General features: G+C 39.8%; 1 protein-coding gene across 5 annotated transcripts in view; it reads left to right on the plus strand.

The window, feature by feature from the left end:
- Window positions 1-15,563, plus strand: part of RABGAP1L (RAB GTPase activating protein 1 like) — a 238,084-nt gene that overhangs the window by 2,929 nt on the left and 219,592 nt on the right. The window contains exon 4 of one of the 5 annotated variants that reach the window (XM_065842075.2): window positions 562-641. The gene's annotated coding sequence lies outside the window, so the exon portion shown is untranslated. Of the gene's footprint in view, window positions 1-561; window positions 642-4,429; window positions 4,601-4,806; window positions 4,828-15,563 lie in introns of those variants that run through there. The other 4 variants (XM_065842079.2, XM_071809961.1, XM_065842078.2 and 1 more) reach the window with 4 other exon arrangements.

Raw genomic sequence — 15,563 nt, forward strand, 5'->3', positions numbered from 1 at the left:
ATATCATATAAACCAAAAGATACCAAAAAAGAAAATCTTTAGCACTTTTTGTGCTTGACCATGATGTTAATGAAGCGTAAGATTCTTGCACTTTTATAAAATTCCACTGACAAAAGCAGAAGGCCGAAGCATATCTGCCCAGTGTAACTGCAGAAAGCCCCAGTACTCATTAATGAGTATGCTGAATATTGTCCATGTAATCCATATACAACTTCTAGAACTAGTTATATGTGCTTATTTTAAAATAACAAGAGGGTGATGGCAAAATGAAGCCTTCTGCTGTGGAAGGACATGCTCAGTATCTCGACCATAACATAGAAGGTTTAGATATCCTTCAGACAACAGGATGTAAAGGAATGTGAAGGGCACAAGTGTAAAATTAATATTCCTCCACAAATGCTTGTCTCTCGACCATTCAGCTTGCTCAGGCAAATAATACTATATAACCACCAAACGTTATCAGATTTGTTTAAAAATTTGTAAAATGTTTTGCAGTTCTTTAGTGCTATGCACGGCAGATTTGCAGAATATCAGTGCAGTTATTAACATTTGTGTTTTCAGGCTACTTGGAGTGCAAAAGCCCCAATGTAAATGTACCCTGTGAACAGTTGCTGTGAAAAAAAGAAGAAATTATAAGGAAGGTAAGAAACTTCCCTTTGTTGATTTCTTATTGTAAGTTTCACTTAACTGTCCCATCTCCTTATCCTCCTTGTCCCCTGGCATTTAGGGGTGCAATATGCTGACGTAGCAGAGTGTGCCCCAGATTCTCACTGTACTCCTTCCTGCCTCTCTGCTTGTGTGGAATTGCCTGGTTTATTTGATCCCAGAGCTTTCAGTGTCATTCAGCAACATCCCTCTCTAAGCACAACAAAGATTTGGCAGCCTTATAAAGTACAAGAATCCACAGCATCACAGGAATGCAGAGCGGCTTGGAGGCTGTGAGGATATCGGAGATTTAATGTTCAGTGGGCAGAGCAAGTCAGAGTCATTACCACGTACTTGTTGTTCTGGTGTCCTCTGCTGAAATAACCATCCTTTTGGGTTCTGAATCCCCCCTGGAGAGGGCCCAGAGCCTCTGCCAAGTGCCGTGTGCTGCCACCTCTTTATCTTGTCCATTAGCTCCTAGATTATTTCCTTTTCTTTTCTGTATCAAAAAAAGCAGAAGCATGACCCTTTATTACCTTTCCTTCCTCCAGCGGTGCTTTTGTTGAAATGTGTTCTTTGCCTTCATAACATTGTCCCATCACATTTTACAACAGCCTTTCATTTAGTTTAGTGGCTTATTTAGCAGTAACGTATGAGCTGAGATGATAAAGAGTTAAGAAAATTACATTTTATAAGAATTCCCGCTTGCCTGTGTGTATAAAACCACCTAAATCAGCAATGTAGTTTTGTTCCTTTCTGGGAGATTCCTCCTGTACTCTAAAACTGGAGGAGAATGAAAGACAGGGCGATACAGTCAGCATGGGTTTTCTACAGCAAGTCAGTGCCTTTGCTTAGCTGCACACAAAACCACAGCGTGACTCTCCCTTGGCAGGGGAAGCTGAATTGTAGAGGTGGAGCAAGTTTTCGGGTTCACCCAGTGAGCAGTGGCGGGATGAGGAGTGAACCCCATGCTCTGGTCTCGTCTTCCAGCCGCTGCAGCTTCTGCATCTTCCACACTTGTATGTGTTAGAGTCATTGCTTTACGACTAAACTGCAGTCTGAGTAATTCTTCCAATCAAATTCACAGGTAGAGCTCTGATATTACAAGTGAAAAGTGAGGCTGTCTTGCATCTCTGTACTCACATCACTTTTCTGCAGTAAAGGAAAGCAGCTGATGATTCCCAGCAGATACTCTTGCTTAGTATCACCCCTAAGGACTCGAAGTTGTACACTGATTTGGTGTGAGCACATCTGGTACAAAACTTGCCCAGTGCCCTTTCCAACAAATGAGACTATCAGTTCCCCCAGGAAAATAAAAGTGAAGGCCCAAGTGAGCCTTAGGTATTCCTGATGTCTGAATAACTGCAGAAGGTAAGTTTAGGTGGTTTTATATTAGTGTGGCTCTCAAGTAGCTGCTGCTTATTCAGATGTCAGTTGTAGCAGTTTGTAAGAAGTGCATTGTTCAGGCAACTGCAGAAGGATGTTTTTACCTTTCATCCTTTGGTGGTTTTTGAGAAGAGACCTAGAAATAAAAATGAATTTTATAACATGTAGCTGCTTGAAAAACAGTTTACAAAAAGCTTATTTTCAGTGGAAACATATCTAGTATGTTTAGGTAGGCTGAGATTATTTTTTGGAGATCATAGCTGTATGGTCGTTTCCTTTATTCTTTTACCGGATTCTACATATCGTGCCTACTCTGACATCTTACTTTCGTAAAATCTATTTCTTTCCTTAGTTTAGCTTGAACATTTGTTTTTACGTTGCCGATGTTGACTGTGTAAGCCATCTGATTACAGCTGACATTTTGGAGAAGAACAAAGCAAAAAAAAATGAGGAGCACCTGAGAGCAGGTCTGTTCTTCCCCAGCAATCTTTCACGTAATCTTTTTGTTGTTACACTCTATGGCTTTTTGATGGTTTTAGCTCATTTTGTATGTTAACCTTTCTGGATTTTCCCTACAGATTACAACAATCACTTTGTTGTGGGTTTTAGTAATTTAAGCTAGTTTCTGCTTTTTTCAAAAGGTGCAAAGCCATTGAAATGGTTTAGATTTACCCAGACTCTTGCCTTGCTAGCTTGCTTTCTCAGTGCACTGCTCTGTTTGCAGCCTTCGTGGTAGTTCTATAGGAGATGGCAAACTTTGCAGAGTGTACTTTGCCTTAGATTTGCTACAGTGGGGTTTGGCATTCAAGCTGTGAGTTTGCTGGAACTTATTTTCTTCAAGTCTATTGGTTTGATTTTCCTTCCCTTTTGAAGAGTTATTAAATTAATGACCACTGTCACCCCTATCACCTCCCAAATCCATTTCCGAGCAGGTATCTACCTACTTCAAGTCTCGTTATCACTAGGTGCTGTGCTTTGGATGATTTTGTTCAGGTTAAAGTACCATGCACTTGATCTTTTTCATCTGTGGGTTGCTAAGGGGTCTTTGCTGTGACACTGCTCTTTTCCTTTCCACCATTATCCAAAGATTTTCACTACCTCTTGTGCCTTATGTTCCTCTTCTCCTACCCGTGCTTCCTGAACACCCTGCCTTTCCACAACAATAACCAGTTATGAGAATTTATTCATAATTTTCGTTATCAATATACTGACTTTCAGTTCCTCCTGTTTATCGCCCATATTCTTACACAAGTGTGCAGCATCTGAGTACAACGCCAGGGAACCTTTTTTCTTATTATTCCTCTATTGTAATACTCATTAAAATTATTCCCTTTCTCCCCCTTAATTTTTCTTGTTTCTCTGTGCTTCTGTGGTTTATCTGAACCCTGGGGTTTGATAAAAATTATCTGAAGATAATTTAGCTTACACTAGCTGCAGATGACTAGGAAAGGCATGTAATAGTAACAAACAAAGTGAGGGACTGGTGTAGCATCTCCTTTGCTCGCCTCACCCGCTTTGAGATGGGTTCGTTACAGCGCAGCAATGCAAAAAGCCAAACAAACCAAATAAATCATCTCTCTGTTTGCACATTTAGAATTTGCTCTGCTTTTCTTACAGCATACAAGTGAGCATTCAGGAGAACTAAACGCTTGGACGTATCAACTTTCAGTAACTCTGCTCTGACGGTGCATTAAAAATTCCTCCAAAATCGGAGAGACGTGTTTTTGCTGCTACAACTAATTGCACGTCAGCTTTTTCCCCAAAGTTGGGGTTTATTGTCACAGTGACAACAAAACAAGGTACAGACAGGACACAGCCTGCTTGTCTTTCACCCAACAACGTTATTTTATTTCAGACTGTGCACTGACATTCCTTAAGGTTTTGCTGATCCACATCTGAAACGGAAAGAGCAGAGAGGAGCTGTATAAATTATGTGGTTAATTTAAATGTAATTTGTTTCACACGCAAGGAAAAAAAAAGAAAATAAACCAACAGGACAATCTCTTATTATTTAAACATAAACAATGCTGGTATTTATTTAAACATACATGTAGATTTGCTATTTAAATATTTGTTTAACCATACAAAAACACTATTGATAAGCAAACACTGTCTACCGAGACTGGGGTACAAAAGGCAAACTTTAAAAAGTTAATGTGGTGGGGTTTTTTTTGAGAGTACCACGATCTGTGGGTCGCTTCCAGAGTTTTAAAGTTGGAGTCAAGAGTTCTGACGCCTTTAACCCTTTCCTGCGGGCGGGACCGTTTCTTTGGGGCCGAAAAGCGCCGTTTACCGGCGGCGCCGCTGACACGGCGGAGTCGCAGGGGGAGGGAGCGGCGCTCGCGCGCCCCCGCGCGCCCCGCCATCCGCCCGCCGCCGGAATGTGGACGGCGCCGGCCCGGCCCTGAGGCGGCTGCGCGGCCCGCCGAGCCGTTCCCGGCCGGCCTCCCACCGGCCCCGCTCCGCTGCGCAGAGAGCCCCGGAGGCGGAGGACGCGGCGGCGGGAGGACGGCTCGGCTGGCAGCGGTGAGAGGGGCGGGCGCTGCCCGGGCCTCCTTCGCCGGGTGAGGTGAGGGGAGGGAGCGGGGGGTCTCGCGAGGGCTGCGGGCGGGAGGCGCCGTCGCTCCCTCAGGAGAAGCGGCCGGGCCGTGTCGCGGGGTGACAGCGCCCGCTGACCTGAGGTGGATTCCTCCTTCCGCGGGCCCTGCCGGCTCGGCCGCGGCCCCGGGAGCCGCCGGCTGCTCCCGGCTGCCCGGCCTGGCCCCTCCCGGCGGCGGCGGAGGGAGGAGGCGTGAGGTGCGTGGCTGTTCGGGGCTGGTGCCGGTGCTGCGTGTGGTGTTTGTGTGCGGAGGGGAGTTCCCGTGCGCGGCTGGCGCGGGGGGACGGAGGAGAGTGGGGGATTTAAAAAATAAAGTTGTTTTCCTGATGAGGGAAGGGAGAGGGCTGTGGAAGAGTTCATCTCCCTTCCTCCTCCTCCTTAGGAAAAGTGAAGTCACTTCCCAAGAGCCCAAAGTAGCAAACTGCTGTCCTAAATCTCTGCCGTCTACATGGCTCATGGCTCAGATTCATCCACTTTTTTTTTTTTTTCTTCTGGTGTGTGTGTGTGTGTGATCTTTCCTCCTTTCCTCCCTTCCTCCTCCTTTCCTCCCTTCCTCCTCCTTTCCTCCCTTCCTCCTCTTTTCCTCCCTTCCTCCTCTTTTCCTCCCTTCCTCCTCTTTTCCTCCCTTCCTCCTCTATTCCTCCCTTCCTCCTCCTTTCCTTCTTTCTTTCTCCTTTCCTCTTCCTTTTCCCCTTCTCCCCTTTGTTTTTTCCTCTTCTTTCTGTTTTTCTCAAGCCTCCTTCCACAGTCAGGCCCTCCTTAGCTGTGACCCAGTCCCAAACTCCTTTTCTTTACATAGGGTGCTTCAAAAGCTTGCAGAACCCATCTGAAGCGGGTCTGGAGCTCTGAATGCAACAGACTGGGCAGCTCTGCTCACCTGGGAGTTTGTGGAGTGTGCTGTGTACTTTGCTCTCGCTGTCATTCTTTCAAAACTCAGTTGTTAAGATTGCTTGTGTTGTAGATAAATCATAACTTACCATATTTCATAGCTGCGTGCATGTATGCATCTATTATTTTGTGTAAAAGGGGAAAAAAAGATTTAAAGTGTCATCTCCTCTTTAAAATGGAAACAAATCCAGCTTGCTTGATGAAGCACTGCTTTTCTCTGTCACTGTCAGGCTGTGGTCTCATAACCATGTTGGTGACTTTTCAAATAAAACTTTGGAGAAGGGTAACTGTCCTTTCTGTCTCCAGAGAGGGTTTTTGGTGATGTTACAGGCAGCATTTTCTTACCCCTTTAAGTTCTGGAAAGGTGCTGTCTGAATCTCTGTCATACAGGCCAAAATCCTGAGTGCCTATCAGATTGACTTGTACTTCAGATCTTATGAAGATAAACTGGGACTGTAAGATTAGTTCTGCAAGTTATGCTTGTGTCTATGTTTTAAGTAGAATTGTAGTCAATAAAACAATTTGTTTATGTGGATTGTATGGTATTAATGATACTAATTAAGAGGTTAGTTTGCAGTTTAAACTTGAAGGGACTACAAATATATTTACACACAGGAAGCACAAATTGGCTCCAGTGTTGTAAGAAATGAAGCTAAATTGGAGCGTTATTGGAAGTACTTTGCGGTGTTTTCTTTAAGATGGTTACAATGAAATGTGTTGCTTCGTTAAAAATAGCATTCAGTCCTTTAAAAAGTGATTCACTGCCTGAGATTTGCTCATGTGAGCAAGGGGATTGCAAAAAGATCCAGGGCATAATGTGGATTTCTGTGGAAACCTGGTTCCTGGTGCGTACTCCCCGGCATTTGAAGACAATCTGTGTTGTGGCTGCACCTTCCCTTGTGTCGTCAATGGGACTTCCACAGCTAGGAAGTGAATTAAGAGAATTAATCTGGTCAAAAAGCAGTACTTTTTTTTTTTTTTTTCCCTCTCTGAGTTACTTTTTGGTTAGAACAACTTCCTGAACCAGCTCGCTTGCCCAGTCGTACTGACATTGTCTCAATCCAGAGAAGGAAGAGGTGTGTTGGTAGGCAGGAGTGTGTAGCTGCAGTCCTGGTATGGTCGCGTAAGTTGTGATGGGTGATATTCTTATCTGGGTTGTGATTTTATGGTCAGTAAGTTGACATAAGAAGGCACTACTGCTGGGTTTTTTATTTGTTTATGCCACTTGTGGTGAAGTTAGCAAAGGATAGTAAGGGTGGTAGGAGCTCACTCTCAGTTCTGGCTTACCTTGATTGTGAAGGTGTCTATTTTTCTTTTTTATTTACTTTTGGCAACATTACATGGACTACGGCTTTTTAAGAGCCACCTCTCTGTTTCTCTTCTGTGCATCCACAGAAGCAGCTGCTGTCTTCTGCTCTCTCCCTTGTATATTCTTTCTTCTCTCTAGACTTTTTGTTGATTCATCAATTGTAAGGAATGATCTGGGCATTGTTAGATAGGGACTTCTGTAAGTTTATTCAGCTTTAATTTAAAAATAATCAGTTGTATATTGTCATTACCTCTGCTATAGTTGGAAGGCTATTTCAAACTTGGCTAACAATTGCTTTACAATCTAGATCAATTTGTCATTGAGTTATACCAATTTTATGTACTGATGTATGTTATATTGGCATTTTTGATCTTTGTATCAAAAACAGCAACACTCTTAAACATGTAGATGCAAAAATGTATTGAAGTGCAATGCTGGGCGTTTCTTTTCACTTTTGACCACTTGCTATACTCATCTTTGCTGTAATAGCTCTCACTTTCTCCCCATTAATTTTAGTATCTACCTTCTAAGTGCAAGTTAAAATGTACATTTCAAGGATTAACACTGAGCTTCATAGAGGTGTCCTTTTAATGGAGAGTGAGATGTTCTCAAGTGTATTTTCAGGACCCTCAGATACATCCCATCTGGTCCCACGGACTTGTGTGTTTCCAGTTTCCTGAAGTGCTTCTGAACTCCATCGTCCTCTTTTGGGGATGACTCTACTCCAGCAGACTCTGCTGCTAGGCTCAGGGCTTTGGGAAGCTTGAGGGTGGACCTTCCCAGTGAAAAGTAGAGCAAAAAATGTATTGAGTATGTGAATTTTTTCCATTGCTTCCAGGTCCCCTGTCCCATGGAGCAGAGGGAGCGCTTTTTGCTCAGCCTTCCTTTTGCTGCTGATCCAGGAGTCGTTGCCCTTCATTCCTTGTCAGTTTGAGCTGCAGTTGGATGTTGATTTCCCCAATGCCATCCTTGCACGCACAGCCATGTCTGTGCTCCTCTTGCGCAGCCTCTCTCTGCTTCTACCTCCTGTGTGCTTCTGAAGCAGAGATTAGAACTGGTTCATTTTACCCTTTCATATCTAGAAAGGTGTGAGACTTTGAAAATAAATATTTTAAAGTTTTCTTTAATAAATTATTCTACCCTCAGGATGAAATGTTTGAATGAAAGATGTCAGTTCCTCTTAAACAAGCAATAAGCATTACCAAGCTCTTGTGATATGGGAGTAAGTCCTGTCTAAAATACAGAGTGCAACTTGCACTGTGGTGCCAAGGAGACAAAACAATGAGAAAAATGAACCACACCTCTTTTTTTTTTTTTTTTTTTCCATAATTGAAATGATTAGTGCCAGGTAGCAATTTACAGCCTCAGTGTATGCATATCTCTTTTTGAGCATTGTAGATAAAAAGATGTTGATATTTAGCAGCAAGACGGTTGAATAAATATTTAGCTTAATGCAGTCTGTACATAAGTACTTTCAATTGAAATCCATTTGGTGTTTTTCTGTCGATGCATAAATTCATTTTAGAAATTATTGGAATAAACAAAAAATTTTGAAATTAAGCCATTTAAAGTGTGTAATGGGAGATCGTTATTTTCATGCATTCATTTGGTCCCTCCATTGTTATCTGTGAGTTTGTTTCTCATTTGTTCAACAAAAAAAGAGAGGGAGAGAGTTGTTGAGTTATACTGTGTGCAAACGATTTGAAACAAAGTTCTTAGTTGGTTTAAACCTTCTGCATGACCTTGCCTGCATGTTCTTAACTGGTGTGATCTGTGCTAAGGGACTTTTGTTACCTTAGCAGCACCAAGATAAAGCCTTGGTTATAGGCCCAGGTATGCCAGGTACTGGTCTCGCTTTTCTGTCTGAATAGGTCATCCGTTTGGTCTAGAAATATGTTTTTTAGCATACTTGGGAGTTCTGAGTTGATTTCTAATATAGTAGGAAAGTGTTTGTGTGGAGTTACATTTGTCTGCAAAATGATGCTCAGTAACTGCTGTTGTTTATGGTAAAATGTCAGTCTGCACACTTGCCTTTCAAGTGTGATCTTCCGTTTTATGGTGGAGCTCATTACTAGTGATAGTGAGCAACTCCCTGGCTTAATTGCTCAAATTCTTAGTATCTCCTGTATGATTTCTAAATAGGAAATAAAAGGTCAAAGGGCAGAAAAAGAAGTGAAAGATATTTTTAAGAACCAGTAAATGATCAGAACAGGATTTCAGTCACTGATTGAATGTAAGAGTGGATCTTGAAGGCCATTTGCCAAGTGGCTGAGTATGGTTTCCATATTGCTGTGGGGCTTAGAAGTACAGTAACTCGCTCAACTTCGTATAGTAAGTTGGTGGTGCGGATGAGGAGTGGAATGGATGAGAATATGACGAAAAAGACCTTACTCAATACTTGCTATGAAACTTGTGTTTTAGTAATCTTTTTATTATAGGGAATCAGTTTTGAGTAATTTATCATTCACAACCAATCCCTGGTCTTTTCTGGCAGGCAAATGGGGTTGTCAGAATGTCTCTTATATTATCTGTGGTTTTTTTTTTTTTTTAATTGTTTTTTTATTCTTCCCAAAACTTCTATATGGCAAGTTTTGTATTGCAAGATGTAGAGGTCGAAGTTTCCAGAGGACGGTTACGTACTTGTTATGGAATAGTCTTGAAGTTATAGTTCTTGTTAGTGATAAGAGACACTTAAACCTCTGTAATTTCAGGGTGCTGAATGAAGTTAAGTAGCTGTACTTTCAATTCTAGCACAGCTGACCTTGTCTGTTGTATGTACCTTATGACACACCACCTGATTTTTTTAGGGTGGGAAGCGTATTCCGGATGCTCATCCATTGCACTTGTCTGTGCATTTGATGGGCTAACCTTATTTTTCCTTTTGGAAAGAGTCAAAGTCAAGGGCTTTCTCTAAGAATCTTATTCTAAGGATTTAATTTTATTGTGAGCTAATTGTTAGTTTTTGTAATCTTCACTACTGTTTAGGCAAATAGATCCTTTTATTGTAAGGATTCTACCTTAACTAGAAATGCACCACCACCCTCTCTGCAGCAGTGTTTTATTTAAAAAGTAGTTATATTCAAATACACTGCTTTATACTCTATTGAGTACAATTACTAATCTCAGGTTATGGCCTTACAGCAGTATAATAGTGGCATGTCTCTAGGTATTTTTGAATATTTTTATTATAAATTCTGTAGCAATATGCACTTTCTGAAACTTCTCCAGTGTAAAACACATCAAAGTCATTCCATTTAGGTATTTTTACTAGATTACTTTGCTTTGTAGAGATCCAGAGTCTCTTTATCAACTATTTCAGTGTAATAAGATAGATGGTTCTAATTTGTGCTTCTGTTGTGTATGTAAACTGTTATTGTGTTTCTTCCTAAATTAGATAAAATTATTTTGCTGTGGTCCTCAGCTGTGTTCCAATACCCATATTTGTGTATTTTATATGCTTATTGTACACACATATTTGTATTTCTAACAAATGTTACGATTTAAAAATGTATTTATGTTAGGGGTTTTTTTCATTTTGCTGTCAAACTCTTCATTCCCCTCCCAAAATTTTAACTTGGGGTGAAGGTTCTACTGTGCCTTTTCAGTTCTCAGGCCTTTGCAGGCAACTGAGAGTAAAAATAAAACGCAAATAATCCCAATCTGATGCATTGTCTATGTGTGTGTATATTCAGATGATACAAAATACAAGATCCAGAATTGTAATGTAGAAGTAGGTGGAGAAATTCAGTAACTGGCTAAACTTTTAAAATAAGTTTGCAAAAATACTTTTGGAGGTTTTTTAATTTGTTCTTAAATAAGGTGCTGGAATATTTCCCTTTACTCAGAGCGTGAATGCTGCAAACTGATAACAGTTTTTCATAGGAGCCTGTTTATTTTGTTTTGGTTTTGTTTTTTTCAGACATTATTGAGAAACAAATACTAGATTATACGGATTAGACTGAGCCATCTGAAATGCCTGGTTTTTTTCCCCATTCTATGAACCCTTTGTTTTATTTGGTTCCACTGCTGTATACTTTCATTATTTCCTGTTATTTTGAAGAAAACTCTCACAAGTAACTTGGTGGCAGTGCTGCATAAGCAGTAGCTGTCCCCAGTCCCAGCTGCTTGTTTTTGTCTGCGTTCTGTGTATTTATTGTGTTGCCATAGATGCTTGTGTACTCAAGTGTTGAAGTGGCTGAAGAAATGCTCTAATCTTCCTTTTCTTCTTGGTGGTTGGTTGTCAGTCAGTCACTGAAGCTGTCTGTCGCTTGCTGTGTGTGATTGCCCAGTACATGTGCAATCTCAGCAGAGAAGGTGGGAGAAGTTGCAGCTTTTCAGGCTGTTCTTCACCTCCTGCATCTTCAAGATATTACTGAAATATCTGTAGCTTTTAAGTATCAACATTTTCCACTTGGATTTAAATGGCTGTGAGCACTGGAGTGCAAAACAGCAATGGAGTTGAAATACAACTGTTTATATGTGCCAGCAGTTGGTCTGGGGTTAAACCTTGGACTGGAACTCAGATCAGGCAGTGCAGTGGAGATGAGCCCTTGGCAATACTAGTCCTTTCTGTTCATGTGGACAGAATTTGTGTTTGCTCATAGATGTACACTTCTATCATAAAAAGGTATTTTTATTCTCATTATACTTCATTCTAATTGTTAATGGTTAGTGTTGACAGTATAAACTTCCGAGAAATTTGGACCTGCTAGCTAGAATTCTTCTTAGAGAGAACTGTTTGACGATTTTGAGGAAATAAGAGTAAGGAATGAAAATGACTAAGGCCATGGTAGAAAAGTCAATAATTGATTTTTACATTGTTTTGAATGTTAATTGTTCCTGCTTATTGTTATAGGGATATGTAAAAAGTGTGAGGGGAGAGAGTTAATCAAAATGTCCAAGAAAATACTTTGTCAAGCCTCAAAAGAGTAACGTGAAGTTGGAAGTTCCCCATAGTTGTCATGAGTGCTAATTTGTCTTTGACCCTTATAGCTTCCCTTTTCTGATTCTTCTTTCATCATATTGAGACATCAGAAGTGAGACTGACTATAAAGGGGTCAGATGGAAGTATGGTTTAGTATCTAGCTTTTGATGGCAACCAGAGAAATCTAAGGGTATAATAAGGCGCACACAAGCGATCCTTGTTCCAACAGATCGTCCAAGTTTCTCTCCCTGCCCTCTGTGATTCTGCATGGTAGAGTATTGAAAAACCAGTTGCATTGTTCTGTACGTTTCCTAGAAAATTCATGTGAGGAGCCATAATAAGATGATGTTCTTACGCTGTGCAGATGTGCAGTTAGTGTCACTTGTTTTATTAAAGTCTTCTGAAAAGCCAGCTGACTTTTGATTTTGTGCAGATGGAGCTTGGGTGCTTTGTTTGGCTTGTTGAAGACTCAGCTTTAATTTGGCTGTGTGCTCATCTAGCTTGCACTTCATATTTTGGGTTTGGATTCCTTGTATTGTGAAGTGATTCCATCTTCCACGGGCGTTTCCATGGTGATGCCAGTTGTACCCATTGCAGTGCTTGGGCTCTGGGGTGAGCTGAGGTAGCCCACTTTTGTTAGCTGTGACCCTGCAGCTCTGTGTTTGTCATTATGCTGGCTTGTACTGTGGTCAGGGACTTCAGAACTTAACATCTCCCTTAATGGAGACCAAGGTAGTATGCTGACAATGCTGTTGTGGAAAGGGTATGCTGATACAACTACTTAGTAGAACGTGACCTTTCATACTTCTTCACGTTTTTGTGAATTTTATCTTTTACGTTGGTAGCCTGTAACTTCCTCTCTTTGTTTCCGGAAGTAAAAATATTTTGCGGAAGCATTTAGTATGTAAAAATTGATAGTAAGCTTTCATTATCTGCATTTAATGACAACCATGTGTTACTTGTGTTGAAACAGATAGTAAAACAAATTTGGGAAGCTATCTTAAACGTTGAGAGATAAGAGACAGTGATTTAGAAAAAAGGTATAGTGGTTACAGATACAACTTTTTGGCTTTGCAGGTTTTATTTTGTGCAGGCAGGTGAATTTATCAAATAAGTAGTATAGTATAATGCTTAACATTCAAGGTACTCTGGATAGCCTGTCTCAACAGGCAAATGTTGGTTTTATTCATGATCGTTGGGTTATGTTAGACAAGATGATTGCATCAAGAAAATTAATGAGAATTCTGTCATGGCTTTGTGCAAGCTTCTTGCAGTTACACTTGGTTACGATATGAGCAACTATATTGTATTATTTTAAATACCTCATCCCCAGCAAGAACTTATTCTGTGATTTTATAGACTGGTTTAGATTAGCTTACACTAAATATAATAAATGAGAATAATTCAATTTAATAAAAAAGGTGCATAAGATCTAGATAATAGTGATCTGGCCCAGAGGCTCAGTTAATTAAAAAAAAATCATCTGCTTTTCTTTGAGCCCAGTGATATTTTGTCGTGATGTTTCTAACATAGAGTTTATATTTTAGAGCAAGTCTACTTACCAGATTTAGCTACTGGAAAAAAAGCTGCTAAAATAAACCAAACACTTTGTTTGGCAGCCACAAATTAATTTACCTATTGAAAACCTTTCTTTCTTGCAATCATTGGTTAAAGGTGGCTTTTTATTATTTTATGAGTCTTTTCTGTAATATTTTGAGATGTACTTGTTGGTTTCAAGGCATTTTTAAAACAAGAATTTAAAATAGAGTGATCAAAAGATCATACCTGTCTTTTGATTACACGGACTTTTTTTTTTTAAATATATTTTATCCTTTAGGAGGAAAAGTTAATTCTGATCATTGTGGATGACAAGGATGAAAAGAAGAGAAATTGTGTCTCGGGAAAAGGGCACATGTATACTTTGTGTTTTCCATTTCCCTTTTCAGGCAGTGTGTGGAAGAAATTCTGAGCTTAAGAAATTCTACAAACTTTCCAGGGCTTGGTATGAAAAGTGTTTTGGAAGGGAACACTATGCAGAGCATCTTCTGAAAATCAAGATTGTATGCGATCTGCCAGCATGAGATGTGTACGTGTGTATGTACACGTACACATGCACACACCATTCCTGTGTTAAGATTTGAAGGTAACTTCAAGTAATGCAATAGAAATGTGTGTGATTTTTCAGATACTTGATCACAAAGCTTTGAGGGCTTCCTTTAGATCTAGTAAACTTTGTCAGCTCATTAACTGAATGAACAGGCTTTTGTATAGGGATTAGCTTTTTTTTTCATAGTACCTTTCCAAGCAGTAGTTCCTTCTTGAATTACAGAATGGATTTGGAATAAATTGGCTACGGAAGTTGATCACACAGAGAAATCTTCTCAAAGAACACACTTCATTAAAAAAAAAGAAAGTTCTGTTTAAATTAAGAAAATTATATGTCATTTGTTCATATATGCCTTTCAGAAACTTTCATATGTGCATCTCATACCAGTTCCGGAAGAGTTTAGGTATGCTGGAAAACTTCTAAGAGTCATCTGCATGTTGAGGGCAAACCTTGTGTTTCTCCTTTTTATCTATGATAGGAGCAAATTGTTTTGATTTTTCAGACTTTAAATGGAAAAAGCAGGAAGGGAAGGAAAGCCTTTTTTTATATTTTACTCTAATGTGATTAGGTGGGATAGAGTGGTCTATTAGTACTAGGTATATCTGATTACATATTGACCTGTTCTTACCAGTGGAAGATCATTTTCCTATTAAGAAAACAGTTTGATTGTCTCTTGTGAATTTCCATTCTCCATTTTCTAGAACCTATCAAGGCCTTTGAAATTAGCAGTAGAGCTGCATCGCAGGGTATGTTTATTAAAAACGTGCTGTAGAAATGTGGAATGTCAGCAGATTAGTTCCTGCATGCAGAGGGTGGTAACAATTTAATACTCAAATAAAAATTAGAATGCTAATTGAACCACTACACTTCATCATGCATAGGACCAAGAGAGACCGTAGTTACAAAGACGTTCATTTAGTGTGGCTTTGTCACAAACACCTTTCTATATTTCTCAAAATTTAACAGTTACTTTAACTTTCATAAGGTTTCACTTTCAGTTAGCCTTGGTCTTTAAAATAGGTAATTTCTCTCTCCATCTTTTAATTTTATATCTAAATATGTTATTTTTCAATGACGAGTTCTTAGCTGGGATCCTAAAGGATTTTAAGTGCATAATGTATGTGGAAGTATTTGTTTTTAACAAGAAGGTTGGGTTTTTTTTTCATATTATAAATAAAATGGTTTTCTTCCCTATGAAGTCTTGGGTGCACTGTTGAAACTGTACGGTTTTGATACAAAAGCAGTAGAAGTCTAGATGGCTGTCAAATCCAAACTCATAGTCCTGGTGATTTTGGAAAATCTGTGGCTGAATAATACAAAAAAATGTCTGGTGTGGTTATTCATTTACAGCTGATGATTGACTTTGACAACTACTAGAATGAAAAGCTTAAGATAAAGAAAAATAACTAAGGAAAATGAGATTAGAAGTGAGTATAAAACATCATTTAGTCCATCCCATGGTGTGGTGCTGGACTGACTGCAGCTTAACAGTTTTTGAGAAATATATAGCAATGTCATCTGTGGTTGGTTGTATAAAGGTAGCTTTCTGTGGTTAAGAAAAAACACATTGTGATTTCAAGTTAAATCTACAAAACGTGATATTCCCAAAATGCATGTTGCAAATCTTGAGATAACAATTGTTGTAACTTACAGTTCTGGCTTTGGGGAACAAGGATTTTAGAAACCCTGAAAGTAGTGGGAGCCA

The sequence above is a fragment of the Patagioenas fasciata genome, chromosome 6, assembly GCF_037038585.1.
Source record: "Patagioenas fasciata isolate bPatFas1 chromosome 6, bPatFas1.hap1, whole genome shotgun sequence".
NCBI lineage: Eukaryota > Metazoa > Chordata > Aves > Columbiformes > Columbidae > Patagioenas > Patagioenas fasciata.